Source organism: Pseudoliparis swirei, chromosome 4 (genome assembly GCF_029220125.1).
Source record: "Pseudoliparis swirei isolate HS2019 ecotype Mariana Trench chromosome 4, NWPU_hadal_v1, whole genome shotgun sequence".
NCBI lineage: Eukaryota > Metazoa > Chordata > Actinopteri > Perciformes > Liparidae > Pseudoliparis > Pseudoliparis swirei.
The window spans coordinates 15,777,323-15,801,717 of NC_079391.1; the positions used below are offsets into that span (position 1 = coordinate 15,777,323).

The following is a 24,395-nucleotide window of genomic DNA, read 5'->3' on the forward strand; positions in this document are numbered from 1 at the left end:
AGTGAATGAATGGGTTAGACCAGGGGTCGGGAACCTATGGCTCTTCCGGTGACGGCATATGGCTCCCAGACAATTTTGAGTTGAGAAAAAAAAAATCTACGCCCGCCACCCTGTAATTTTCTCTATCGTGCCAGATTACAACAGAAGTAATTTAAGGTCCCTTTTCTTAAAGAGCACGTCTTTGTTCTTTTATTAAACTAAACAGCCGTCTGTTATTGATCGTATCTAACCAGCAGCATGTCACTCTGTCTCTACGTGTCGCGTTAACACTTCTCGGCTCTCCGTCTCGCGCGCTGCAGAGCTCCGATGCCGGCGTGTTCGCGCGCATCGGGGCGGAGCAAAGAAAAAGTCACCTGCACTATGTCTTTATGTATTCTTAATTGTTTGTTTTTTTAACACTTGTTCTGATGAATAAATATGTATTTACTGTAAAGCTTTAATTTATATTTAGTTGCTGTTTTATTATGTGAACCTGGTTAAACTTGTGCAGTCTAATACAAACGACGTATGAAGTTGAGATTGTGTTGAAACTCGTTATAGAGATTTTAATTCGACTGACATTTTGGAGAATGTCATCTGTGACGATGTTGAATTCTATTGCACAATACTTAGTTTGCCCTCACTGAAATAAATAAGGAAAACAAAAACATTACGTTAGTTTTAGCTACTATGTGTCTAATAAGGTGGCGGCTGATTGTGCTGTATTGGGTTAAAGAAGAGTGATGTATTTGTGTGTGGTTGTGTGTGTGTGTGTGTGTCCCAGAGGACTCCAGTCTAATGGTTCAACCTATTCCTCCAGTTCAGTCAGGCTCTCCCTGCAGTTGATTAACTTTGTGATCCATTAAGTGGCTTCATCCCCTCAGCGGAGAGAAAGGGCCCTACACCCTACCCTCCAAGGATTAGGGGAATCCTTGGACATCATCAAAGTGACTCCAAGGTGAACAGTGCTGCTGACTCTGAGCAAAGAGATCATCAACTCAACACAATACGCTCAAATCAATGGCTGGTCATATGTACATGTATTGTATGATATTGTTATACAATACAATCAATTTACAGCCAGTGACCGTTATTAATAACAGGATTAAGCTTGGGGGAAAAAAAGGCACCAATGGTTCAGTCAGGAAGAATGGGATGTTGTGGAAGTCCGCGTACTACACAATCAGCATCTAACAAATTTGCTTTGTCTTACATTATTTGATGGGCATTTTTCTAAAGCTCTATGAAGCAAACTAGTTAGTACATTTATTTTATTTACTAAGTTGATTTCATTTTTTGAGACCAAACCCACATCAAAAACGTTGATTTGATGGCATTGAAAAAATTAAAGATGTATAAAGGCCTGCCTTTTACACGTTTCAAAGTTCCTCAACACTTAATTCATTCTCAAATTAGCTAATTATACATGTGCAATATGATCTTCAGAAGTCAACTCTCCTTATAAACATCATCAGTAAAAAATACAGATGATACCAAAAATCACAATTTCATTTATCAAGCTCCTCTTTTATGGAACCAGTGTCCACCTTCAGTCCGGGAGGCAGACACAGTCACCTCATTTAAGAGCAGACTGAAGACTTTCCTCTCTAATAGTGCTTATAGTTAGGGCTGAATCAGGTTGGCCCTGGTCTATGAATATCTTAAACAAAGTGCATAAGAACATGTTAGTTCCTGTCTGGAAGCTGCTAGCTCTATTGAAGGGTATATCTATTGCATTTCCTGCATGCTAATTTAGGTCCTTTGTTTGTATTATTGTAACAGGGAAACTGGTGGCATATAAAAAATTACATAACATGTTATTTTTGGTTCCACTCAGGTGGGTGCTTTCTGGGCTGTTTTCACCATATTATAAGCCAAGAATGCATCATTAAAAAAAATACTGTTTGAATACAAACCTTGCCTGAAAAAAACTTATTATTTCTCCATATTTTTTATATGATTATATGATTTTTAACAAATGCAGTTATCATGAGGGATGCACTGATACCGATATCGGATATTGAGCCAATAATGACTTAAAAAAGCTTGATTGGGTATCATAAACATTGAGGCTGATCTATATAATTCAAGTATATATGAACGATATGAAGTATGAGTATGATATGAGTATTCTATGAGACAAATAATCCATTCAGGTGATGTTTTGTTGCCTTATTTCTTTGTCAAAGTTTTGAGAGTTGGCGTCAACATCTGCTGTTGGGAGTCAACAACTAAAGTACATTGCATTTATTAGATGTTCTCAGACAATCAAATCCAGACAAACAATAAGCCCACTTTGGGGGTCAAAGGGGAAAAACAGACATTTTGTTTGTTTTTTTGCATTAAAAAGGTTGCTGTGTGGCAGACTGTAAATCAGGCTCACTTTTGCAATCTTGAACACACTGGCTGCTGATAATTAAGGGACACAGTTTCAAACGATTTGGCTATTTTTCAGAAATTCTTCTCAATCCTCATTTATAAAAACATAATTTGTGCTCTAATGAAGAATCAGTGGAGGTCTGATAAGTATACGTAAAAAATCAGCACAGGGGCACAGATTATGTGTTATTATAAGGAGACTGCAATTAACTGTAATTTTGTTAATAATAAAATAAATTTAAAAAAAACATTTTCTATGAAGAGAATTCTGGAATATACCTGTGATGCTTGCCCACCATCAGTGTGTCATCTGCTACCCCTGTATATATTCAGCCATCATGCACTACACCTTTGAGCATTGTATAAGAAATATTAATCCTTGGGGGGGAAACACTGCCGCAGTTTATGACAGCAGGGTAATATTTCATCACGAAGCATCTATGCAGAATTCCTTTCAGATAACTGGCCTGTGGTGCATATCAACTGCATATCGAATTATTCCCTCAAAGCAGGGACAATCATTAATATAAAGGAGTATCTGTCTTACCATCTACTGCAATGTAAGAATGAAGCTTTGAAATTGCAATTAGCTGCAATCATTTATCATATTAAGTCATAGAAAAGGTTACTATATTCAGGTTTCATTCCAACTTCTCGTGCACTCCTCCCTCCCTGTAGAAATCAAGTCAGAATTCATCGTGTAAAGACTGCTCCAGCTAAGCAGTGCCATGAATTATATGAAGCTGCAAAGCCACAACTTTCATTTGAACTTTTCCTCAACAAGCCCCGACAAGGTGTGACTGTGGCATGAAATGAGGTATGGAAGCAGGGCCAATAGATATTTAATTAATGATAGGCCTGACTGGAGGGCCCAGGCTCATCTGCTGCATGTCTCATCCAATATGCATGATTTACAAGCGTACTTCATGCCACTGCAAACTTTCCACGCGATGAGGAGCATCAGTGTGAACACGGCCAGCACACAGACAAAGCCAGTATTTTATGCAGCGACGCTCTGTAAGTCCTGAAAAAAAAGGCTATGTGGAGTATACCAACATCAAATACATCTGAGAGAACTAAATGTAATGAATTATCAAGAGAACTCTGAGTGCCTAAACTTTGTATTTCTGGATGAATCTTTGTATTAAATGCCTTTGTAATTTCATTTTAAATATTTATGAGCAAAACAAAGTATAAGCACCTCTGCTGTTTTGGGGAGGTCTGAGTTGCAGAGGACACCTTTTTCTTTTGAAATCCTCCTGTTTTATTAATGAATACCTTCTATAAAGATAAATCTGTTCCTCCCTGAACTAAAATAAGATTGTACATCCTGTTAGCAGGATGGTGTGTTTAAACTGTTTGACATGCTCAGTAACTCAATCCTGTTATTATTATGGACTGAGCAAACTCAACCTATCTAAAAGTTGGGTGTTTTCTGAAAATGGATATGCTGTTGACTTGCCACTGGTTAGATGTACATGATGTTATTGCATTTTCGACTGTGTAGGATTTCAGGAAAATACAACTCTGCTGTTGTGAAATGTATTGTGTGAAAGCATTATTTTGGGCATTTTCGGCAATTGAGAGTTAAGACGTAAGACTATAATATCAAGTCAAGTCAAGTCAAGTCTTTTATTGTCAGATACACAGAATGACACAGGGTCAGACTGGGCACTGAAATTCTTAGGACAAGGCACCACACAACAACTACCATAGCCTAACATAATATAACATAACATAACATGACATACACACTGTACAAGAACTCTGAACATAATACTAACATATATACATATAATACACATAATAACTAGACTACAGACAAATGGGAGTAGCAGGAAGTGAAAGCAGGTAGTGCAATAGAAAGTGTAAGTGTAAGTACAAGGCTGAAAGTGACAGTGTATGTAAAGTGACGAGTGTAAAGTGTCGAGTGCAAAAGTGTCGATCGTGTGTCAGTGTCCATTGAGCAGCCTGATGGCTCTCGGGAAGAAACTGTTCTCCAGTCTCTGTGTGCGAGACCGGATACTACGGTACCGCCTTCCAGAAGGCAGCGGGGTGAACAGGCTGAAGGCTGGATGATGGCAGTCCTTTAGGATCCTGCCAGTCTTCCTGAGGCATCGTGTGCGGTATGTGTCCTGCAGGGCTGGGAGCTCCCTACCGATGATGAACTCCGCAGTAATATCTAAATTAATGTAATCTTATGGCCAATGCTGTTGAGTCTTCAACATAATATTGGTGGTTCATGATGATGTTCTTGTTTTCATTGATAATTGGGAGGGATGATGATGGCTAGATGTGAACTTGATGTTACCTTCTCACTGATGCATTTTTCTTTATGTGAGCTAGCACTTTGGGTTAAACATATGTTTGACATGTTTTAACATATTTAATTCTGATTTATATTCAAGTTGGTTTATGTTCTGTTTTGCCTGGCAATATAGTTACAGTTGAAGTTGAAGGGAAGACGTCAGTGTTACTGGATGCAACAGAGCAACTGTGAGTGAACATTATTTAGTGAGAAGCTGGAAGAGCAATATCTGAGTCAGTGTTTTGTGTTTGGATTTAAGCTGGCAAACTGTGTGTTTTCATTGACGAGGAATGTGGATAAGGTTTAATTTATTAATTTCACCCTTCCTCCTCCTCCTTGTGTAACAACACAGGCGAGGGAGGTGTGTGTGGTGGTAAAAAGAATTGTGCAGCTCCTGAGCTTTGTGTCTCTCTATTGGGATTTCACACTTCACGTATCAGAAGAAAAAAACAATGACGTACCTAAGTGCATTTTGAAAAGCTCATTAGTAGCGCAGAAATACATTCTGGTGGAGGCAGATTATCAGGATTCTTAGGATCAGCTATTCAGCTAACGTGAAACCAGTGATATATCCCACCCAAATTAATGCAGGCTTCATTAAACAGGAGTGGAATTTAGACATTAAAAAAATCTATAATATTTATAACATTTCTGAAAATGTATACAAGTGCCAAGTGTCTTCATTTACATCTGCACTCTGTTCCAGATAGAAAGTTTAAGTGGCACAGGCTGCTGTCCTATATGAATTTGGTAGTTAGAGGTAACAGGACATCATTTTTCCAGCCTGTCAGCTCCCAACATTGCCTACATTACATTCAATAAATGCCTGGCTTTTCTCAAGAGTCCACAGCAGCGTTATTAAACTGCCTACCTGTGTTACGATGATAGATCTCCCCCAAACTCTGGACCACCAGCAAGCCCAGGTTACCCATAAATGCAGAACATAAAGAGATTGCTTGTGCGGACAACCGGTATAAGCAATGAAATGAGGCTGCACACAGCTGACTGGGTCTCTATTCGAACAGAAGGCCACTGGAAGGTAAAGGATGATAAGCAGCTGTGCAAGCTGACTGTATTTGACTTTGATAATGACATGACAAGGACAGAAAGTATGTAACAATGAATCCTAATGATTATATATGTTGGGAAGATTTTTAATATCATCCGTAAAGGACCAACAGAAAGTACCGAATTCATGCGTCTCACATAAATACATTACGTCCATGCGATACAAGTGCCAGAGCCGAATAACTGCTCATAAAAAACGAAAATGTCCTACTTCTCACTTTACCAGCATCCAACTGGTGAAACGTTGGGCTGTTTTCATTGTGAAGCCGTCAGAAGGAAAAACAATGCAATTGTCACAACGGTAAGCAGTTGTTTCTCTGTTTGCCGCCCCCAGACCTCTGGGTATCACACCACAGTGATGTTACCTCCACTAACCACAGCTCAACCAGGACTGAATCTTTAGGATTATAACTTTAATCAAATTTCCACAGAGAAAACCTTGGGCCAGATAGTCTTATCTAGCACAGACATACTGATCTCTGGGCGGATAATGAAGCTGTCATGTATAGTCGGCCGTGCATGGAGGGCAGAAAGAGAATGGCTGGGCAATAGGGAACAATTTTGCCCAAGGGGCCCATGATGGGTTTATCTGGCCATGACCACTGCAAAAACATTTAACATCCCACCATGAGACGAATACAAATTTCATATAAACTGAAGTTGAATGTTTCATTTCTAACTATTTTCTAAGAAAATAAAGGGAAGAAACATTACACAAGACAAAAGGATAGATGCAAAAAGCCCTTTCAAGGCAAGGCTGACCTTAAAAGATTAATGCATATTCTATACAGCACATATTGTGGCTGACACCAAACAGGCTAACTCACACACATACAACAGCACTGATGCATATTCTAAGCTGCAACAAACCCACAGTATAGACAATGATCACTTAATTATGCAATAGCTTGCTGACATAAAGCAGAGAACCGAAATCTGCTTCTGCATCACAGTCACAATCATGTCTGCTTGCCAATTTCCTACCAAGCCCTAGTGACATCTATGTGGATGGCGAGCCTGATAATGGATGGTTCTAATGGCCAAGCCTGGACCGCACATTAGGAACCCCGGTCGATTCACAGTATTGCACACAGGGAGTGCTGCCAGCAATCAATGCTAGGCTAATGTGAGAAAAGGAGTAAGTTGAATGTCAGTGTTGCTAATCAATAACTATTAATTTCTAGCAACCACATATCCACAAATAGGACACCTAATATTGTGCAATTGGATAAATACCATGGCCAATTAAGAATGTGTGACACTAAGCGATGGATGTTGGATGCAAAGCATCTGCCACAAGGTACTAATGGAGACACGCGCCCGACTCTGAGTGACATTTGGGAGATGGATCTTAATGTCTGCAAACTGTGCGATGCCAAGTAAACCTGCAGGAGTCAGATAATCCTCTCTCTACCTCCACTGCACCTCAGGTAATGGACATCCACACTCTCAGAGTTTGCTCTAACAGGACGACGCTGCTCCAAAGGGAACAGGACATAGACACTTTACAGGTACTATTAGTTGCTAATCATTTTTGTTTTTAAACATTCTCCAGTTGCTGACTTTTTTAGATGAATTAGGAATCTGAGAAAAATCTGTCATATTCTTAATTTTCACTGATATAGAAAATGTTATATAATTTTTCCAATTCAAGTTCTCCCGCCGGCTCTTTTGGCTCCAGAGTCTGAGCTGACTCAAACACCAAAGCGACAGAAGGTCAGTACCGATTATCTTGTTGTGGGATGAAGTGACATCTCAATCTCATTCACTCCAATCCATCTGCACCCAGCTCATTCCGTGCTGATAATATCACCATATGTATTTTATTTTCAGTCCAGTACTTTTTAACAGCACGGCATTCAAACATGTGTTACTGTATGTAGCCCACTCTCACTCAGAGGTATGCCTTAGTTTCTCACAAGCAGTGAAGCCTTTTCACATCATAAATAATTAGCTTCCCAAAATGCATTTGTTGTACTTGAACTGTTTACTCTCTCTGCATCTTTGTACACAGACAAACACTCACAGAATGCAACCTGAAGAACCCCATCACAATTAGGATGAAGGCTAATTGTCATTGTCATTTCAGTGATTTCATCATGTTGGTAATTCAACTCCTGGCTGTTGACTCTCCAGTGAAATGTAGTAATTGGATTAGATGCATGATGTGATGAAGACTGTGAGACAGGAAGCACTTTAATGCTTCACTGAATGCTGTTACCAAACAAATATGTTCTAACTTACTGTATATAAAGCAGCTTGTCAGTACTAGAGTCGTGGGTACAGATGGACCAATATGTGTTAGGCTTGTATATAAATGCCATAGATTACTTCATGTTTTGACCATTTTTGACAGGAGACATGTTGACAGCTGAAGCACAGGTTTCACAAATTGCATGAATGATTACCATTTCTTTCTTTAAGGATTTGGAATCGAATGGTAAATGTTAAATGGACCTGTAAAGTGCTTTTCTAGTCTTACGATCACTCAAAGCACTTTAATGACATCATTCACCCATTCACACCCATTCCACCTGCGCTTTAGGACGAACTAGCATTCACACACATTCACACACTGTAGGCACCGCTACGGGTGCAATTTTGGTTGTCTTGACACTGCACAACAGTGACTACATCAAGAATATATAACTAATAATAGATATAGAATGACGTAGCTAAAATACAATATTAAAATATATCCATCATTATACCTGGAATGATTTTAAGTGTTCTTCAAGTATTAAAAGAAAAATAGAACAAAAAGACTAATTTGGTGACATGGCAGATGCTCGCTAACATTCAAGAGGTCACCTCCTCCAGGAAGTTGCTGTAATAAAGCTCCACAGGGCAACTTTAGATATGTTTAACAGGCCGAGTCATAAAAGAGTTTCCTTTAGTCAAACAAGCAATAGGCTTTTAATCTAGAGCTAAACTCTATCACATCCTTTCTTTGCAAAGGCTTATCGAATCAACCAGCTTAGTGCTGAAAAGATTTATATTCAAAGTCGAGCACGTCCTCTGATATATTTGAATGCTGAGAAACAGATAAAACACATCAGAACATGCTAAATGTGCAACTGATGGTGCACAAAACCTTGATGAGTCACTCCAAATAGTTTACATTCTGAAATATTACACTCAGATCCACAGAAATTCTGGAAGGATTGTGAAATGTAATGAAACCTCTGCTGCAGTGTGTAGAGTTTTGGGAAGCTATATGTATCCATGGGATTCAGAATAACGGCAAAGTCAAGGCTGCTTCCTACGCTATAATTCAAAAAGCAATTGGAGAGATAATAAGACGTACCTTCAACATGTGTCTTAATGGATAATGTATTGCTTAAAACCCGCCCACAACATTATCTATGACTTTATTCACAAGTATTTCTGAATCGCAATTAAATTAATTCTAGATAAAAGATAAAATGCTGAGGTCAGTGAGGCATTCCTTTGATAACTCTACAGGCGTTTTGGACTTGTGTGATGAGGGGAAAACAATATGTATATAGTTCCACTTCAATGTTTTAGCTTTCAGAACATTATGTTTATTGTATTTTTTTTTTTCAATCCTACCTTAAATGGTTTTAACACACACACAGAACATGAGCTTTTCTCTTAGCTTTGATGGAACAATTACGAGTGAGTAAATATTCATCATTCATCTTTGGCAGCGACAAAGCCGAGACCATTAAACAGCTTGCAGAAGCTGACCCTATTAACAGGTTTTCACTGCACATAAAAGCATCCTTAGCTTTGTTTTATTACTGTGCTTTCTCCACACATGGCTTTGGCAGAGGGGCACACACGTAGACTAATACTGACAGCTATAATCCATGTATTTAGGACAATAATGATACGCTATTCCCAACATGTTTTATGTCTCTCTGATTGTTAGGCACAGCCTCGACCCCTCAACGTTAATTGAAAAGAGATTAAAAAAGACGTTTGCAGAAACTGACAGGAAAATCCCCTGTGTGTGCCAACTGCTCCAGTTTTGGCACGCACATGGCATATGTGTCTTTTACGACAGAATCAGTATTTCATGCATTTATTCATTGGAGGCATTTAAATGAAAATGTGAAATATGGCACAAGATGAAATACATTTTCTCCTGTTTCGAGAAGACACACAAAAGCCACTTAACCTGTTTGTGAAAGGCTTCCTTACTGAGCTGCTCAGCTTCAGGGTCGACTGCCTACTCAATGTGTTGTGTATGTGGTGCAGGTGATTACGGTGTATGTTGCACCATTAGGGAACCTACAATTACCGTTTCATCATCGAAACGTAAACGCTTATTGACATCACTACTGCTTCTCAACAACAAGCATAGAAACTTAACATCTTTTGCACATCGTTCGGAGTCATTTTTCCTACAAAAAGCAAATTCAAGTATCATTACTTTACATTTAATTTAGCGGACGCAATATCCAAAGTCAGGCACGGCTGTGCATTTTAGCAGGAGGAGAGAATACCAACCAAATTCCACCCATGGTGGTGTTTGGATGTTATATATGCAAAATGGAAAAGTAGCTTCCACAGATCTGCTCTGAAAAAAGCCGGGTTCCAAATGAGCTTGAGTTGTTGAAGGTCTTTTGTTTAAGCATGACTTCAACAAAAACATGACCCCTTTGGTGTCATCTGGGTGACATTTGTAATAAGTTTGGTCACTTAAGACACATACCTTTTTATTAATCTTGTACTCTATTGTGCTAACTAACTAACACATTTTATTCAAACGAGACAACAGTGGCGGTGCGTCCATAGAGGGCGCTAGGGCGCCGCCCTTCTTACAATTTTGAGATGAAAAAAGAAGAAGAAAAAAATATAATATACCAAATAATCTAAATAACAAATAAACCGTGTTGACGCGCTACATGTGTGTGGGAGACCGTAAGCCCCTGTCAACAACCACTTAAGTTAAATCTGACCAAAAATAATATATCGCCATTTGCCACTGCTCATCACTGAGAGAAGCCCCTCCCCCTTTTACGGGCGCCGGCCAAACATGTGTGTACGGCAGCGAGAAAACATTTCACGGTCGTTGCGGCAAGGACGGCTTCTCATTGGCGGATGAAACGTGAATCTTGGGCGCAGAAATGTGCGCCCTGGCCAATGACATCGTTTCTTCTTTCACGTGACTGGACTATTCGTCGAATCAGAGACCTTTATCGTTCCCTCACAGCCCAGAGAGCTCCTCGTAGCTACGCGAGCAAGTAGCTAACCGGAGCTGGTTAACTGGAGGCTCAGTGAGGAATGCGTTGTTTAGTTTCCCCTGTCTGTTATTCCAAAGTCCTGGGACTGAAACGGGGTGAGGGATCTAAAGAGCTTCACCGACAAGTGTAAACGAATCTTGCCGCAGCCATCTAGCTAAGAGCATGAAGCTAACCCTGTTTGAAGAGTATAGCAGAGCAGCAGAAGGATACCGAGTTGGCATTCGAAAACACAACGAAGAAGTTCGGAAAAACAGAGACTTTCCCTCAAGAATGATGGAAAAAAGGCTCGTCACAGACATGATTGACTTTAACCAGAGAGTTGAGGGCTACCTTTCATTACAAGTACTCTGTCAAACACCCAATGTGCTGCATCTCTTTCTGACTCTATTCTGCTCTGAACCTCTTTCATGTGAGGGTGAAACTCTTTTATTCTGTAAACCTCTGAAACCCAACCCAATGTTTCTTAAAGCTGCTCTGAACCTCTCATGCCCAAAGTTACAGTGTGTTGATAGTTGTTATTGGACCGTGTTGAGCACGGTGTGTTCTTGAAATAAAGCTTTGTGTTCTACTATATTCAACTCAAAACCTGTTTTCTTCTCATTGTTGAGTGCTTTTTAAACCGCGCCGCCCAACTGCGGCCCCCCCCCCCCCCAATTTCACCATCCGCCACTGGACTGGAAAGAGAAAAGCGGCATTAAAAAATGCGTGAAGTTGCAGATGACTGTGAACATGCGGATAATGTGGCCTGTCTGTTCCGCTGCGAATTTCAGCTCCATTTGTATCCCAGCAGCCTCAGTCAAGAGTGCAGTAGCCACGGCATGTAACGTCCTAATATGAAACAAGCTCTCTGAGGTTTTTAACAGATGTTTTGATGGCAGCCTTCAAGGCTTGAAGGAAATCAGGACACATAAACTGCTCAAAGTGCAAGACGGCTGACCAAAATTACCAGAAATCAGTCTAATTATGTGAAAGCCAGATTGCTGAACACTGATCAAGCCTCATTATCTCATTCACACTGAACATTAAATTACAACTGATTTTGACAAAATATGACCCAATTCTAAAGTTTGTGGGGGGCGGTTAAGGCTCAAAACTAATTATGCAGGTGTACATAACAGATGAGGAAGGATATTTGACTGACTCTTACTCCAATTAGGCAGCACATTAGATCGATCATGGCATATGTGTCTTTTACACATATATCGATCGACAGATAGATAGATAGATATTTTATTCATCTCCATGGGGGAATTTGTTTGTAGCAGCAGCAAGCAAGGTTACAATATATACAATACAATAAAATAGTAGGACATATTACATATAACATTCAAGAATGCAAAGTATATACAGTGTATATAAGTGAGTATAAATTATATAAAGGGAAAGCGATGCGAGGGTTATTGATGATGATTCAATTTGAGGAGGATCTTGCCAGAGGAGATTTATTATAAAGTCTAATAGCAGTGTGCAGGAACGTTCTCCTGAATCTGTCCTTGTGAAGCGGAGCTGAAGCATTCTGTTGGAGAACGTGCTCCACTGTCCCTGCAGTAGGTGGTGGAGAGGCTGGTCCGTTTTATTCAATTTGGACAATACTTTCTTCAGGGTCCTCCTCTCCCCCACCTGTTCGGGATAGTCCTGTTTGCAGCCGACGATGGACACCTCCTGTTCTATTCTCATAGTATTCCTGCTATCATTCTGATTTCGGTGTACTGCTATAATTTGAAAGCATCTCTAAACAAGATGTATCTGTATTCCAGCTTTGCAAACTAAGTCAAGAGTGAGAGTGTATAATGGATGTCAGTCATCAATCATCAATTATTTCAACAACGTAAAACGTGATGAGGTTTGCTTTTTGCTATTTTAAATGCTTCCTGTTCATTTATTGCTGTTGTTTATTATCGCTGGTGTGAAAGAAGGCACTACAGTAGTTTTGGAGAATTGTGTCTAAATATATCTTCAACAAAAAGTGAAGAGATTAATTGTTTTTTCGAATTTAGCTTCTAGTCAAAAGTCAATAGCTTGATTCATAGAGTTTGACATATCAAATTTAAATGTATAGTTACAAATATTTAATAAAATCTGAGTTAAATTGAGTTGAGTTCAAACTGAATTAAAGCTGAATTGTTCAATCGAGTTAAATAACAGTGTATTGAATTTTACAGATGTGCCACTTTATCTTTATTGGATAGAACAACATCCTGAACCTTCATGCTACTTCCTTTTAACTTTATCGTAGGTACAATTGTAACAATTCTGTTTCCAAACACTGGATTCAACCTCATAATACTCTTGCTGGTGTACCTGTTTATACTTTTTGCTGTGTGTGTGTGTGTGTGTGTGTGTGTGTGTGTGTGTGTGTGTGTGTGTGTGTGTGTGTGTGTGTGTGCGTGCATGTGTGTTATTTAGAGAAGTGAGTGTTTGAGAAATGCTCACAGTGTTTTGACATTCAATCACTCTGATGTGGAAAATGAGTCATTGAGGGTATTGAGGAGGCAAACCTCGGGATGAAATGTGAATCCCACAAGGGGATCATTGATCACTGACACATATCAGCTATCGGATATCTCACTGATATTAGTGTGTGGTTGCAATGCTGTTGACACTGGTACATCTTCTGGTCCAGATGGTTATCTGCAGCTCAAAAAGATGCATTCTTTTTAAACATGGTTTGTAGTCTTGAGAGGATTTTTGACCAAATATGCATCGAGTTAAGCTAAAAGCCCTTCAAGCACTTGCAAAAGTCTTCAATTTTCAAATCATGTGGTTGATAATCAACATATAGGAGAATGAAGGGTAACACTTTATATTAACTGCACCCTATGAAGCACTATATAAAACTTCATTTACAAATGGTGAATCCATAATTTATAAAGTGTGGAGTAATGTTTTAGAAATGAATTAAGTGTTTACTCATAGTTAACTAATGCTTCATAGCGTGCACTTATTATAAAGTGGAACTGAACGAAGTCAGAATCAAGAGGTCAGTACAGTTTGATTAATCGGAAGAATAGGACGGACATCCTGGAGCCAGATCCAGTGGGAGCAAAAAAAATATCTCGTCAGGGAGAGTGGTCACAGGCAATTGGCAAGTGGTGTTCAAGCAAACAGGAAAGGCCACAAATACATGAATAGAGGTGGGCGAAGTGCAGGACATTTTTTGAGTGCCGCATTGAAAATGTGTGGGATGCACCACCAAAAGGACCTCACAGAGTTCCACTTCTGTTAGCTAATAAGATGGAAATGAAGTTGCTGAGGGCATTTGTTCACCGAACCAAAATGGTTGAAGAGTGGAAATTCTTCGCCATGTTCAAAACCCTTGACTCCTGTTGCAACATGTTGTAAATAGTCTTAGGATAGATCTTGTCTGTGTCAAAGAACCAAACTAGTGATGGAGGTGTAATTCTGTGAGGAGTTTTTCTTGGCACAGTTTAGGCCCCTTGATGCCAACTGAGCCTCATTAACATGCTTCACCATTCTGAGCTGCTGTCCAGGAGCATCCCTTTGTGGCCACAGTCTACCCTGTTTGAAAAGGATACTTCAAGCAAGAATAAGGCAGGGCTGTCAAGTCTCACGCATTGAGACTTGAGAGCCCTGAAAGAATAGCTCGGCGAAGTCAAATAAAGCCGAGTTCGCGCTAACGCGAGCTAACGCTGCTCCATTGACTTCTGTGTTAAGGAGCTAACACGCTAGTAAAGAGGCTAGCGTCTGTATGTCGCGATCCACATTTTAATGCATTTACTCGCAATGCATTGGGTGTAGATTTTAAAATGTGTTGTACATATCTCCGATGTGAGGTCCTCGGACAGGGATGTCTATGTGTGCAGTTTGTAAAGCCCTCTGAGGCAAATGTGTAATTTGTGATAATGGGCTATACAAAATAAACTCAATTAAGTTGCATTTTTAGGAAACAGTTATCAACAAAAGAGATAAAACCTTAATATGCGTTTTCTTTATAGATGTTTGTGGAAAGAGAAGACAGACAGTTAACACAGAGCTGCTCCAAATGCCATAACCGTTTAAGCTTTGGCTATGAACATTAAGTGTGTGTGCTGAATGCATGTTAATTAATACATTTGACTGATTTTCAACGAATACGTTGTATTATTATTTTTACTTCAATTTTTCACTGCGTTTTCTGAAAAAGAAAGGAACGTGCAAAGAAAATAAACATTGATCAAACAGCAGTCTAGCTATATCTGTCTCAAACAATGAACTTTGGGAGCAGTTACACTTCGGCTGGTCCAACCTTTTCATGTAATCTCCCTCAAATCCACCTCTGAGGTGGGATCAGGATAATCCTGATTTTTAGGATCAAACTGATCCAGATTTCCCACCAAAGTTTTGAAATACTCAACAGCAGTGTTTAATCCGGATAAAAGGCAGGATTGGATTACCAAATCCGAATCTGAATCTTCAGGATCAGATTTGCTTTGAAATACCCGTTTTTGGGATCTGATCAGGATTTAATCCAATCCAGGAGGATTAATCCTGGTGGATCATTTTGAAATACCGGCCCCAGAGTTCAGAGCAGCTTTGAGATAAATGGGAGGGCTGCATATATACATATGTGTATAATTAAGGCCAGAAATATCATTATGGTTTTACAATTACCACTTGAAATTATGAAGGCACTTGCAACTGACAAAGTAGTACAAAATGTACAATACTTTGGTAATTAATTTGTACTTATTTAATGTTCTTTTTTTAAACAAATGAACCATTAGGTATACAACAAGGTGCAAAGAAAATTAGTTCATATTATTTTTTTAACCACACAATACTAATATTGTAATTTAAATTATTCATATTAACATATACCTATATATATATATTAGGGCTGTCAATCGATTTAAAAAAATTAACTAATTAATCGCACATTTTGAAATTGCGATTAATTAATCGCGATTAATCGCGATTAATTGCGATTAATCGCGCTTGAAAGTTGTTTCCTTCTTTTTAAAGACAAAACTTCACACAGAGCTGTGTTTTCAAAGAGGCTCCTACATATACAGTGCCAGCGAGGTATTTAATATCGTGGATGATAAATTGTTTCTTCAGTGAAACATCAGATTAGTAAAAAAAAGTATATTGAGACCCCATTGGTCCTGTCATCTTTACCACTGAACAGCAGCAGAACCAGTGGCCTTGGTAACTGACTGACATTCAAATATGTCACGTTAACCCTCTGGAGGCTGGGCTCATTTTATACATTTTACAAAATAAATTAAATTCACCGTTTAAAGTCTTTTGCATGTGACACACCCCCACGTGTTATACATCAAACATTCCAGAACAATCTCAGCTCTGAAATAAGGCTCATTGTCCTCACGCCGTGTTCTCTGGTTCTCTGACTGACAGGCTGCTAAATGAGCCTAACCTGTGAGGTGGGAGGTCCTTTGTGATTTACTGAGTGTTCATTGGTTGTTTTTTCCCCGAAATGTTGACAGACAAACGGATTGACAAATCACGTTGAAGGTTTCGTGTGACGAGTTCTCTCCGCGTCCCCCGACACGTCACCCTCCGTTCCTCTGTGTCTCAGAGGGGGAGACGGGAGGAAGGAGGAGCAGGAGGAAACCCGACTGATTCATCCACGAGTTAAACTGATTTCTGCTCCTAATTTTCGCGGAGAAATAATTGTTTTAAAAACGGAAACAGTGTCAAACCGTACTGCCGCGGTTTTAAAAAATAAAAAAGTTGCGTTAATTGCGTTAAAATATTTTAGTGCGTTAACGCGGCCAAATTAATCGCATAGATTAACGCGTTAACGCTGACAGCGGAGGGGCGACGTGTCGGGTGACTCGGCGCGGAGAGAACTCGTCACACGAAACCTTCAACGTGATTTGTCAATCCGTTTGTCTGTCAACATTTTGTGAAAAAACAACCAATGAAATCACAAAGGACCTCCCACCTCACAGGTGAGGCTCATTAGCAACCTGTCAGTCAGAGAAGACAGAGAACACAGCACGAGGACAATGTGCCTCAATATATAGAGAGCTGAGATTGTTCTGGAATGTTTGATGTATAACATGTGGGTATGTGTCACATTAAAACGCCTTTAAAAGGTGAATTTACATGTTTTTGTAAAATGGAGACCATGCCCCCAGCCTCCAGAGGGTTAACGTGACATATTGAATGTCAGTCAGTTCCCAAGGCCACTGGTTCTGCTGTTCAGTGTTAAAGATGACAGGACCAATGGGGTCTTAATACACTTCTTTTTTTTTACTAATCTGGATGTTTCACTGAAGAAACAATTTATCATCCACAATATTAAATACCTCGCTGGCACTTTATATGTAGGAGCCTCTTTGAAAACACAGCTCAGGGATGTGTGTTGAGCCCTCTCCTCTACTCCCTGTACACCCACGACTGCACGGCCATGCACAGCTCCAACGTCATCATCAAGTTTGCTGACGACACAACAGTGTTGGGGCTGATCACCCGGCAACGACGAGACAGCCTACAGGAGGAGGTTGGATCACTGGTACAGTGGTGCCAGGAGAACAGCCTCGTCCTCAACGTCAAGAAGACCAAGGAGCTGATCGTGGACTACAGGAAGCGGAGAGGAGAGCACACCCCCATCTCCATAGACGGAGTTGCAGTAGAGAGGTCAGCAGCTTCAAGTTCCTCGGCGGCACATCGCCGAGGACCTCACATGGACCACGCACACCACTCACGTGGTGAAAAGGGCCCAACAACGCCTGTTTGTCCTTGGGCGCCTGAGGAAATTCAACATGGCCCCCGCATCCTCAGAACATTCTACACCAGTACCATCGAGAGTGTTCTGACAGGTTGCATCACCGTCTGGTACGGGAACTGCACCGCCCTGGAGCGTAGGGCACTACAGAGGGTGGTGCGGTCGGCACAGTACATCGTTGGAGGTGAGCTTCCTCCATCCTGGACATATACACCAAGCGGTGCGTGGCCAGGGCCAAACGGATGATGAAAGACAATAACCACCCCGGCCACAAACTGTTCACCCTTCTACCGTCAGGCAGGCGATACCGCAGTATCAAGTGCCGCACAAACAGACTGAGGGACAGCTTCTTCAGTCAGGCCATCAGGCTGCTGAACAAGGACTGAGACCCTCATTAACACTACACACCAGAACATATTCTGTGAATATCTATGGCCATGGTGTATATTTTATTACATTGTTTTATATATATATATTGTATATATATATTGTATGTATATACATATATATATATATATTGTCTCAAAAAAGTGTATATTTTATTACATTTTTTATATATATATATTGTCATGATGTATATTCTATTACATTGTTTTATATATATATATTGTTAATACTTTCTTCTTTTTTTTGTGGATATCGTATAGTTTATTCTCATTCTTATTCTTTTTTTAGTCTGCTACTGCTGTCGGGTGTTTTGCACATAAGAATTTCACAAACCGATTATACTTATATAAAAGGGGATGTGACAATAAAAAAACTTGAAACTTGAAACTTGAAAGTTTTGTCTTTAAAAAGAAGAAGAAAAAAAACTTTTAATCGCGATTAATGAGTTTCAAAATGTGCGATTTAGTTAATTTTTTTTAATCGATTGACAGCCCTAATATATATATATATATATACAGATATACATTTACAGTATAGGCATATATACTGTAAATAGAGATATACACACACTATATGTATGTATGTATATATATATATATACACACAGCAAATAGGCTGTTAGTTTAAATGAAGAAAAAAGCTTACTAATACCTGAAAGGTTTGACCAACATGTTTACACTATTACACTATTACTACACTACTATACTATTACTCAAAACTACAATATTACTCAAAGCAGAGATAACCTTGGAGCATGTTTGAAACTATAAATTGAGAGTTTTGTCAAGCATCCTGAATGGCTCGAAAAGCTGTTTCTTATCTAAATGCACTGGTGCAGACCTGGAACATGTCAATCAAAAGCATATTATTTAAACTGAAGGATTCTCTATGCATATTTTTGAAGCCTGTCAAGAGTGCATTAAAAAACAAAGTTAAAAAAGGCAACTGATTCTCCACTATAGTTCACCAACACACTTTAACCTCAAAGTGTAACCAATCCTCTTCAGTCGTGACCATGACAAACACCAAGCTGCTGAAGGCATGTTTCCTGCCTGGATATCAGCCTGTACCATTATTTCTCATCCATTATCACTGAAGGTCAGCACAGAACATCAGCCTGAGTAGATTCAAAAACCTTGTTCCTGTTGGGCGACTCAGATTTTCACCAGTTCACCTGACGTGTTTCTGTCAGCGATTGTGTATGTGAGAGTGTGTGTCCATGCATGCTTATAACTGTGGTTGTGGGTGTGCGTACTGTTGAGAGAGTGAGCTGAGGGCATTTGCAGCAGAAAGAGCGTAGATGGGTTTTTCTGCCTGACAGGGCAGACAGGAAGAGAGAAGGGATGATGGGAGAGCAGTGTGTGGGTCCGAGGGCTGCTGATGCACATCTAAGGATGACCTTGCAGGTCTGAGGAGGAAGGCTGACAAAAAAAATGTCAGAGGACACAAGGATGAATGAGACACAACCTGCCTGTCATATGTCACCATGCTGACAAGTGATGTAGGTCATGCAAAGTCTACTTATATTTCACCACTAGCTGAGCCAGACAACTCTCAAAGCTCTGCTAACGTGCTAACAGACACACACACAGACAGTTCACTCAGTGTTGCTGTTGTTCAAAGATTACAAATACAAAATTATCTCAGAGCTCTCCCTTCAACAGTAAACCGCCCCAGAATGTGAACAACGGTGATGATTTCTTCCTCCAGAATCTCCGGCCTTTTGGGAGCCATTTCCTAGACAACATCAACCAATAACAGTGCAATATCCTCTTGTTGCACCCCCGTACGTTCCCATGGGTGATGATTTGCTGAATTATGGACAGCTAATTTTTAGCAACAACTTTGCATTCAGAACTCCCCAGACTGACTTGTATATCTGAAATATCGAGCCATCTTTAACTATTGAATTGCTATCACATTTCATACAGAAATTCATGGTTCCCAGATGATGAATCTTACTGACTTAATTGTTTCCTCTATCACCACCTGGGGGTGGAAATCTTTTTGTGAAATGTCTCGACACATACTTGATTGTCATCTAATTTGGTAAACACGTTCGCCCAGGGATGATTTATTGGTGATCCCCTGACTTTTAATCACGCGGCACCATAAGGTCAAACGATTATCGTTGATGACCAATATCTGCTGCACTTTGGGTGAAAAACTAATTGAAAATGGTGAGGGAATATGGTGAACATGGTAAACAATAAACCTGCTAAACATCAACATGTCAGTATCCCAATAAGTACAGCATCACTCAGCTGCTGTCATGTCTGTCGACTCTTATACGCTTGAAAACCGAGTGAGAAACTTAGAACTTACCGAATGAAACATCTAAATATGGAATGGTAAAGCTCATACTGACGTGGTCTCATAAATAAGATTTAATTGGATTTTTTATTACGATAATCAGCAGCTTGCAACAGAGAAATTGTAGCAAGACAATATAATGGCCTTGTAAGCATCTATTTGGTATCATTCAGACAGCGAGTAAGAGCCAGAGAGACAAGGAGGAGACGGGCAGTAGGAAGAGGGTCAGCTTTGGTTGGTCGCTGGGCGAATAAGTTGTCTGAATGAAACGTATAGCATCCTCACTCACTGATAGAGCAGACATTTGGTAGATGGGCAGTGTGTCTGACACCGAGCTGATGATTTAAACATTTCACTTAATGTGTGCTTGCCCTTTTCATGGTTCATTAACACGATGAGATGTCCTTCCACATGCAAGCCGCAGCTCATTAAGCCAGCCATTAAATCATGCAAGGTATGAGAAAATGATTGTAAAACAGAAAACATGTCTGTGTAGATAATGGCATCTTACTGTGGTTAACAAATATTTGCAAAAAAAATAAACACAAACACCTGGAAGGGAAATGATAAACAAAATGCAAGGTTTCTATTATCTTACAATAAAAATGTCATTATGTTTACTGTGGCAAATCAGAAAGCAATTGCATTTCATTTTCATCCAAGCATCGCTTGAGTTAGAGTAGGCAATGAGGTTCAAGGCCCATACACTAGATGTAGTGTATTTTTTTATCTGATCCAATCTGAGCTGTGACCATATGTTAATACACAGCACATTTTAATCTGCATGCTTTTTTCTGTGTACTTGAACAAGGACATACAACAAACAGAAAAGCATTTGGAAAGTACAAGGTAATTTGGTCCCACAGCCTGTGTGTGATTTACAATGTTTGCTATTGCTGGTTGATTAGTCACCGTATCAAGATACATTTTTTTTGTTATTTTTCTGTTGTGTAAATCTCGACCCAACTGTTCAGGCCTTAGGCTACATCCACACTATTACGTTTTGGTTTAAAACCAGGGTTTTAAAACTAAAGTAATCTCCACCCACATGGGTGTTTGATCATTGTTTGCGAAATGATTTCCATCTATACCAACAAGCCTGAAAACGCATATCACATGACTATTCACAAACATTGGGCATGCGGGTTCCAGTGTAAACAGGAAGAAGATTGCTCAGTGACAGAAAATACGACAAAGATTATAGTAGACTTAAATAATGAAAAGTAGTGCTTGTTACGTAAGATCTCTAAAAATGTTCCTCTGTATACTCAAACACACATTTTGTGAAAGGTTTTAGTAAAGTTTATTTTTCAAACTTACAACGCTGCAGGTCTCTCTCTCTCTCTCCCACACACACATTCACTTCAAAATTAACACAAAGTTTACTAGTTTCAGGCTCGATAAATGTGGAAAATACGCTTGTTTCCTTGGTTTCGTTGTTTCGTCGTCTGTTTTCATAATTGTAGCTCTGCCGGCGGCTGAAGTCTCGGTCTTTCTGGAGAGCATTTATGCTTTAGTTTGTTTACAGTTTCTACGTGGACGTAATAATAGTTGTGCAGAACAAAATAACCATTAACAAGAAAAAGGAAAGTTATCCGTTTTTTCTCCATCACCCTCCTCAAAGCCACAAACCATGACTTCAGACATCCGCTCCCTAGGGCTGATCACGTTGACGGACACAGTAATATAATTATCATATAAAATTAAACATTTCATATTAACTGCACAACATCTGCTACCTGTAATAAGTTATCTATATTGGACTAACCACTGGTAGACTATCAAGGCTATTGTTGTTTGTTTTCTTCTGGAAAAGGGTCACGTGAGAGGGACGGGACAAAATGCGAAGGACAGAGCACAACTGCTAAGACCCAATCAAGCAGCCAACACGAGTTTTTATGTCATCGATTCCAAACTTCTCAGATTCCGCTGTCCACACTACGAGGTAACTCAGTTTTAAAAAATGATCTGTTCTCCGTTGATCAGTGTAAACGTAGTGTCGTGTCACGGCCTGTCCCTATAGGGCCGGCTAGGGTGGGGCAGTGCAAGGGAGCTGGAAACAGACACAATCGGAAGTTTGAAATGAAAAGGGAAGGTTTATTGTTTCCTGCCACAAGCAACTCAGGCGATTCATTTAAACCAACATTTTTTAAAAATACATCAATCATCATTTAGCGCCCCAGAGGAGTAAGTAGTTACTTCAACAAAAAACTTAACAAAGCAAATTCCAGGTTACGGGGTCCTCCTCTTCATAGTCCACTGTTCTCCTTTCCTCCTTATGGATATCCTTTTCCATATTGCTTGTCCAGCTCCTCCTCTCCACGTGTGCTCCCCTCTGTCCCTTATGAAGCTGCCCAGCAGTGTTGCCAGGTCTGTGTGACAAAACCAGCCCAATGGCCAATAAAACCAGCCCAAAAACCAGCCCAATATCAGAAATCAAAATATGCCCATAACTCCTTCATGATGCCCCCCTGAGATAGGAAAGTGACCCACTGTGAGCGTTGTCGACGGGGGGGGGGGGGGGGGGGAGTGTGCTCAACTGTGTGCGCGGATGTGTCGGCGTGTACGTGCTGATTTGGAGTCCGTTTGGTAGGATTTGGGTATAAATAAATTATTTCATTTTAAATATGGATTTTTATTTAAAGATATTCATGTAATTTGCATGCAAAATAGGTCTACCCGAACCAGCGGACAAAAAATTCAACCCGCGGCAACACTTCAAAAGTAGCCCAATTCCGCGGGAAAACCGCGGACCTGGCATGAGGCAGTCTGGGAGATGTAGTGTCCGCAATGCCGGTCATTTTGTGGCATGGCGTGGAGTGGGAATGTATCGCCCGTCCACCTGTCCTCTTGTGATGCCACAGTAGCAACAGATATGCGTTTTAAAATGAAAATATTGAGGTGTGGGCAGTGCCTTCGGTATTTTAATGTGGTATTAGTGTTGGAGATATCCATGATAAGTAACAACTCAGATATTTAAAATGTTAAACCATATCGGAGCGCACAGCTTCACCGACAGTAATGGTCACATTACCTCCCTAGTTTTAGAGATTAAAAATGACTACGATGAGTCACAAACATCTATAAGTTCCAATAGTTGAAAGCAAGCTGAGTTTGAGGAAGGTGCACGATTATCCATATGAGTTAGATACGCCCACAGCAAACGGGAAGGCATGCATGATGAGTCACAGGAGACTGATTACATAAACTAATCCCACAGTGAAGATACAAATAATCTGTGGATGGCAGTGGGGTTAATTTGTTGTTTACGGTAAATTAGTAATGAGAGCCTGCCAAGGTAATCTAAATTCATTTTAGAAAGCAACCATAACATAGCAACACATCAATACAAACATAGGGCTAAAATTTCATCGGAAACATAAACCTGTCTCATACTCAAGCCCGTTCATAGCCTTGAGGAACAGATTACGCCATAAATGGAATTGACAATGTCTTTGTCTTTTCTGGTAATGCTGCCAATTTAAGAGTATATTAGATTATATATGTCCACATATATAGTTGTGAGGGGTTGAAGGCTGTAGGGCTGCAATCATACAGTCTGTGTTAAGATATTTCCTTTTTTTCTTCAGAGTGCCCACCTGCACTGCCTCCCTCAGAGACTGCAGAGTCTCCAAGCTAACGACTTCTCCACCACTAGTTAAACAGAAAAAAGTTACAAGGAACAGCCTGTGGTGTTATGAGAAATAGTGCGTACGTTTGGCCGATAACTCCTGAATCGACCTTCACTCAGGTTTTTCAGCTCAAGATAAATCTTTTGGATATAAAGGTTTTATTTCTGCTTTGAGAATCCAAAATGTTTGAGTGTGATATAAAAAAGAAATATAGTTTTGATTCCTAAACATTTTCAATCCACCACTGTGCAGGGTTGAATGAAAGAAAATACACTATAGTTGTTCCAACTTGGGTCTCTCTTCATTCTTTACAAAAAAAGACCCACGCTAGTATATTAGGACAATGAGGTAGACATTTACTGTGGTTTATTAAAGTTAAAAAACAAAGTTAGACTTTGTTGTCAAAAGTACATTTTTTTTTT

At 39.8% G+C, this 24,395-nt stretch overlaps 1 protein-coding gene across 3 annotated transcripts in view; it reads right to left on the reverse strand.

The window, feature by feature from the left end:
* gpc5a (glypican 5a) overlaps positions 1-24,395 on the reverse strand; it is a 135,613-nt gene that overhangs the window by 31,620 nt on the left and 79,598 nt on the right. The gene's annotated exons all lie outside the window — the stretch shown is intronic.